The sequence below is a fragment of the Mesoplodon densirostris genome, chromosome 1 (assembly GCF_025265405.1).
Source record: "Mesoplodon densirostris isolate mMesDen1 chromosome 1, mMesDen1 primary haplotype, whole genome shotgun sequence".
Classification (NCBI taxonomy): Eukaryota; Metazoa; Chordata; class Mammalia; order Artiodactyla; family Ziphiidae; genus Mesoplodon; species Mesoplodon densirostris.
This window is the reverse complement of record NC_082661.1, coordinates 219,445,252-219,452,119: the sequence shown is the minus strand read 5'-3', so window position 1 is coordinate 219,452,119 and position 6,868 is coordinate 219,445,252. Positions and strand designations below refer to the sequence as shown.

Genomic DNA, 6,868 nt, shown 5'->3' with positions numbered 1-6,868 from the left:
ATCTTATACTTGTACAACACAGGGAATATATTATGTAATAGCTTTATATAAAAAATGACCATGTGAAGAGTTAGTAAACTATTATAGGTTCACTTTCCCGAAGATTTGCACATTAGTTCTTCTAGTATTTTAAAATCTAAATTCCATTCCACTAAAAACAAAATAACAATTCACAATTTGAAAGTTACAACATTTTTGAACTTATAAAAATATTTTACTTGTAACTTCATCAGGGATTCTTAGTCAGTGATCTATGAATTTTTAAAAGTCCATGAAATTAAATGTGAAATATTATATGTTTGAATTTGTATTTAGCTTTCATCAGGCTTTAAAACACAAACCTATGAGCTCAAAATTGTTAAATGACATTAATCAGTAAAAGCATGTTCCCCAGAGTAGATATTTTATAAAATTAAAATGAAGAAAATCCATCATGTTCAATATTATTATTTGTCAGTTTGTTCTTATTATTGCTTGTCCTATAAGTGGATTTTCATTCACTTTCAATGTTGTGATAATTTAAAATCTGTTTTTTCTATTATTCTTCATTATCTAATTTACTTTCTCCTCTGATATATTGACTTCTCAGTTTATATTTAAAACTTGGAATGTGGGATAGCTATTTCTTTATTCTTGGTGAATTATTTCCTTCATTTTTTTTTTTTTTTTGACAAGAAAGTAGGATTTATCGGTGGGCATGAGTAAGGAGGGGACAGCACCAAGGCTCTCGCGAGTGAAGGCCTGCCATGTTTCCAGGGGCCATGACTAAGGATGTGTCTGATCCCACAGACATCTGAGATGAGCCACTTTCCTGCCACCATGTTTTCAAATCCATGGGCATTAAACTTAGTAAATCCCCACTTCTTGGAGATGTGGATCTTCTGGTGACCAGGGAACTTGAACTTGGCCCTGCAGAGGGCCTCAGTCACATGCTCCTTGCTCTGCAGCTTGGTGCGGATGGACATTATGACTTGGCCAATGTGGACCCTGGCCACTTTGCTCTGGGGCTTTCTAAAGGCACCGCACATACTTGTCTGGAGCCTAGATTGGGGACAGCATGCCAGTCATTAATGTCCACTGGAAAGGGCTGTCTCCAAGGTTCCTTAGGGCAACCCATTACAGGCAACAGGCTGCATACACTACTGAGGAGGCTTCTGTTTGCAGCCATTGCGTACCGGGCCCCCATGGGGAAAAGAGCACAGTCGGCTTAATTGACTGCAAATCCATCATTTTTAAAATGGTTACTTTCTAATAAAACTAGGCTGTGGAAGTCTGGAAACCAGGTGTTAAGACCTACTTGCTAAGGAATGCTCAACAGTTAGAGAAGTCCTTAGAGCAGGACTGTGGAGAACACTGCTCTTCAGAGCGTGATGTGAGGATCCACACTGGTAGGTGAACTCTTTACTACAAGTCCATGACTAGATGGGGACGAAATTGAGAGCAATTATTTAGAAACTTTAATAGCAATTTGACATTACTTTGAAATCCAAGGGCGTGATTATTTTTCTGTTAATTCACTTTACTGTTATTTTATAAGAATTCTGGTCTGCAGCATGAACTGTAAATTTTAAAACGTGGCTCTTCAACCCCAGAAAATTTGAGAAACAGTGGTATAGACTTCTTGGCTCAAGCTCACAGCTTCATTGTCTTGTTACAGTAATTAACAGAATACTAGAAGAGAAATCAAGTTTTCAACTTTATGAAACTTGGAATGATGTTTTATATTTTCCCACATATAAGAGGTATTTTGAATTAGTGCAGTGCTTTGCTGGGCAAATTTAGGATACTGCTAAAATACAAGTATTTTGATAGGGAAAAGATTTATTCTCTTTTCTTATTACATATATATATATATATATATATATATATAAAAGCATTAACTGCTATGAAGCATTTTATGAGAAGTAGAGAGACTTGTGACATGGAAGAGGTAGTTGGTGCTCTGAGAATGAATGGGAACATGAGAGAAGGAAAGGAGAGCTGAGAGTTCAGCCTTAGCATGCAAGTCTTATCAAGTCCATTAGAATATAGATGGGGGAAATTAGAAGTTCAGCTGGGAAACTTAGGAATTTAATAGAATTATTAAAGCATTATTTAAATATTATTTATTAATTATAACTAAGGTATTAATTAAATATCATTACATTAATATGTATTAATGGAATGCTGAGAAGTAATTTCTAACATGATGGGATAGTGATCAAAGTAATCAATTTAGGTCCCTAGGTGAGAATGTAGTAGAAATTACAAGAGGCACTATGGCCAATCAAGATAGAGAATATACAAAGATGACAGAAAAATGGGGTTGAGAATGCTTCAGGAGAAATAATCATTTCCTGAGAAGGAGTAGACTTAACCAGCACATCTGGAAGTAGAGGCTACTATTTTCATGATTATAGTAGTGCTTTAGATGTTATAGAAATGAAGAAGAATTGCTACACATTCTTTCACACTTCCTTCAGTTTGTAGGTGGCATCTATATACTCTTTCAAATTTAAGTGGGCTTCCAAATTTTATGGCCAACAGAATATAGCAGAAACATCAGTGCATGAGTTCAGAGGTCAAGTCCTCAAAGGTGATGTAGCTTTTACTTTATTCTCTGGAATATTTGTGTTTGGAGTCCAAAGATTCCATATAAGAAATCTGACTACCTTGAAGTCAACATTCTGGGAGGAAGCAAAGCCACATGGAGGGGTCACATACAGGAGCTCTGGTCAGCAGTCCTAGTCTTTGAGTTATTTCCTCCCAGACACCAGATATGTGAGTGAAGTAGGCTTTGGCTGATTCCAGCCCCCAGCTGACAAATGAACCCCAGTTTCAAATTTTCCTACTTGAGATATAAGAGGGACATATCACCTCCTGCCTATGCTTTAGATCCATAGAACCCAGGGCTTTAATAAATGTTTTTAAGTCACTAAGTTTTGGGTTACTTTGTTATTTAGTATTAGAAACTGGAAAAGATGTTAATTTACATTGTGTCTAATTTTTGAGCTAAAGTTATAGGAAGTTTTAGAGACACTACTTGTTTTATATATATATATATATATATATATATATATGCACGTGTGTGTGTATATAAAACATATATATATATATATAATTTAAAACTATCAGGTAATGGGTACTATGGAATAAATTTGTATGGTTGTTTAGAGAGCATTTTAGTATAATTCTTTTACGTGAGCACTTAAGGCCTTAGAGTTTGGTTTTATTTATGTATTTTTAATTTAAGATTCATTCACAGCTCATATTTATCTTGAGAAATATCTTAGATGGATAAGACTGTCTTAGAATGACAAGAAACCCATACCTTCTCTTTCAAATCCTTAAAATTTTCCTGCTTCAAGTCCTGCACATCTTGAATCTTCTTCTCTGTACTTTTAAATAGACTTTATTTTTTGCAGCACTTTTAGGGTCACAGCAAAATTTGAGCAGAAAGTTTAGGTATTTTCCATAGAGTTCTTGCCCCAACACATGCACAGCCTCCCGTATTATCAATATCCGCCCAGCAGAGTGGTACATTTTTTGTAAATGATGTGCTTACATTGACATCACTATCACCCAGAGTCCATAATCTATAATAGAGTTTACCCTTGGTGTTGTACACCTATATGGGTTTTGACAAATTTATAATCACATATACCCATCATTATAGTTTTATACAGAGTAGGTTCACTGTCCTAAAAATCCTCTGTTCTCTGCCTATTCATCCTTCCCCTCCTAACTCCTGTCCAACACTGATCTTCTTACTGTCTCTAGAATTTTGCCTTTTCCAGAATGTCAAATAGTTGGAATCCTACAGTATGTAGCCTTTTCAGATTCCCTCTACTTTTATTTTTTGCAACTTCTCATTCATAGTTCTCAACCTAAATATGAAGTCCTTTCCTCAAAAACGTCTTCCTAAATCCACAATCTATATCATACTCTATGTTAATTTTTCACATTGCAGTTTTAATTCTTCCTTTACAGTACTTATCATAGCTTAGGTGATTAGTATCTATCCCCATTAAAATGTGCAATATTTCATCACTGGTATCATTCTTGTAGCTAGCATAGGGCCCAGCATATTTAGGTACTCAGCAAATATTTATAGAATTTTTGAAATAAATTAATGAAACCTAGTTTTCCTGTACCAAAATACATTAAGCATATGAACATGAACTGACAAAGCTGATTCCACAAACTATAACATAAATTCAAATTCCAATTTCATTGGTTTACCACACCTTATACTTGCATAGGTGCTCCAACAATACATCATTTTGTCTTACATTTTTAATCTAGTATAGTTTATTGTATTTTATTTTGAAACTACCTAAAAATTGTTATGTACAAATTTGATTTTTCTATGTCAAATAATATACGTGTTTATGGGGCATATTTTGGAATCTCCTTCAAATGTTTTAATAGCCACCTTTCACTTATCTCCTGCTGAAATCTGTTTGCTGACAGTTACTAAAATTAGAAGTATATAGTTATTGGATCTCATAGCTGGTAGAGATGAGTGCAAATAGTCCAAACATTCAGTTTACAGAGGAATCATCTCAGAATCCATGACTTGTCTAGGGTTACAGAGCTACTCAGAGCCGAAACCTCCTTGAATTCAAGCTTTCTTAGTTCAGTACTCTGGGCCACTGCTTCCACAACTCTTTCTTGGTATATCAGACCTAGAAAAAGTAGCAGCGGATTGGGAAAAGTAATGTCTGCAGCGTAGCCTAGAATTGAGAGCTTCGGTTTTTTCCTTTCTTATTCACGGTCTTTTTTTCCCCCATTAATATAACTTCTTTTCACTAAAAGTACATATTGTGAATAGCATTCCTCTTTTAGGTATTAAAATTGCAAGAAGTACAAAGAACTTAGACTTTACCCTTTTCATCTTTATTTTAAAGATTTGATAGCAGATACCCTGTGTCTTCTAATCCAGTCTTCCCAAATTTATTGAAATTCTGCCTTTTTCTTTTCCTGGCATACAAAATCTCAGCCTCAGACAGTAGAAGGTATTATTTCGATATAATTCACTTTACAGAATGATATGATGGATAAGGATTGTGGAAGACACACCATGTCACAATGGCCTTAGTACCACTAATCCACTAATCCTAACAACAGCCATGCCATTCAGGAACTGGGATCCTCATTTTATTGATGAGGAAACTGGCTCAGAAGGGTTAAATAACTTGCCCCAATTTACTGCTCATAAGCAGCAAAGCCAGGTATATCTAGTTTAAAGCCTACATTTGTGTTTGTTTTGTTTTGTTTTCACTACACTAAACTCCCTATATTATTATTAATTTTTTCCCTAAACTGTCAAGAATGACAGTTTAACCAAGGAATCATTGCTGTATTTATGCTAGTTATGAATAGATTACATCTAGGATTTTTTTTAACAATAGATTGGGGTTTAAGTCATTTTTGGCTTCATAGAGAAATTCATGAAATCAGTTTCAGAAAATAATCTTTCCATTCAAATGTGTATTTTGTTATCTTAAGTAGCTTGGCCAAGTGTGCTTTGTGGTTTTTACCTGGAACGTGAATCCCAAATTCACAACAAATCTCACTTGTTGGAATATAGCTAATGAATTAATAAGTACATTGGTTCATCTATGAAATAGTTGTAATTCAAAAAATTATCATCCTAACCTCTTCCATTTACTAACTCCATGATTTAGGGCAATTTATTTAACCTTTTTGAACCGCCATTTCCTCACCTATAAAGTTGGGATGATGGCAGGAAACCCCTTATAAGGTTTTTCTGGGGATCACGTGAGAAAATGGATATAAAATACTTGGCACCATGCCTGACCCAGAAAGTGCTCAATAAATCTTTTAAGCAGATCTTACTTATCCTGTCTGTGGATTGAACAATTATAGTGATATGCCCTGATCTGGGAATGTTGCCATTTTTTATTAGTTGTATTTCATGAAAGAATATGAATAAAGGACACCCTTTTTCATCCATGCTGGGAGGTGTTTAAGAAGTCCCTAATACCATGTGTCACATTCCTCTTTAGTTCCAATAGGATTGTTGCAGGCAGTATTCTAGTTCTGGTGATTATATGTGATGAAGTACATAAAAGCTCTTGTCAAGGGGGGTGAGGAGGTGGAATTTTAGGAGGTTAATTGCTCAATAGCTACTAGGAAAAATCGAATTTAACAGATCCATCAATACAACGTGAAGCCTCGTCTATAACTGCTCTGCTCCGTTAGGAGGACTATGTCCAAATTACTGGTCAAATGCTGAAAGAAACCATATTACAATGAATTGTTGTTGGGATATGATGTGTTCTATCTCAAGTTAACAGAACATGCACTAGTGTGCCATAGCTTTACTCTTCCAATTCTTTTAAATGTGTGTCCACTAGGTCAGTTAAGCCTGGGCAACATTTCCCCCCTGTTTACTATTTATCATGTAATACAAAGGGGGTCATGTCCAGTACTGCAGGTAAACTGCTCAGAAGCCAAAAATATTCATTATTATATCACTGAACTGGCTTTGATACTTACAGGATATTTGCAGTGGGCCAGAACACTTTTCTTTTCTCTCCTTATTGTGTAAATAAAGCTTTAGCTGAACTAGCTACCTCAAAAGTAAAAAGGTAATGCATTCTGAGGCTTTCCAACAAGCTTCATGAGCTGACATGAAATCTGAGAGTATATAAGAACGCAGTGCCATGTGAGAGACATCCTAAAAAGATAAGTTTACTTCTTTTTATGAAGTATATTCCTCTCCAGTTCTGTAGAGATCTAAAGTCAACTTTTGTAAATGAAGTAAGAAGACCCTTGGATTAAACTATACAATTCTGTCTTCAAATGGTTTGTAGTGTAGTCCAGAGCCTGCATACGTTCTATCCAAACTCAATAACAATTA

At 35.2% G+C, this 6,868-nt stretch overlaps 1 non-coding gene across 1 annotated transcript; it reads right to left on the bottom strand.

Annotated features, from left to right (window-relative positions):
- Positions 1–1,085: 1,085 nt before the first annotated feature.
- LOC132501643 (small nucleolar RNA SNORA70) lies at positions 1,086–1,221 on the bottom strand. Its single transcript, XR_009534275.1, has one exon. It is a non-coding gene; the product is annotated as a small nucleolar RNA SNORA70 (small nucleolar RNA).
- Positions 1,222–6,868: the final 5,647 nt, after the last annotated feature.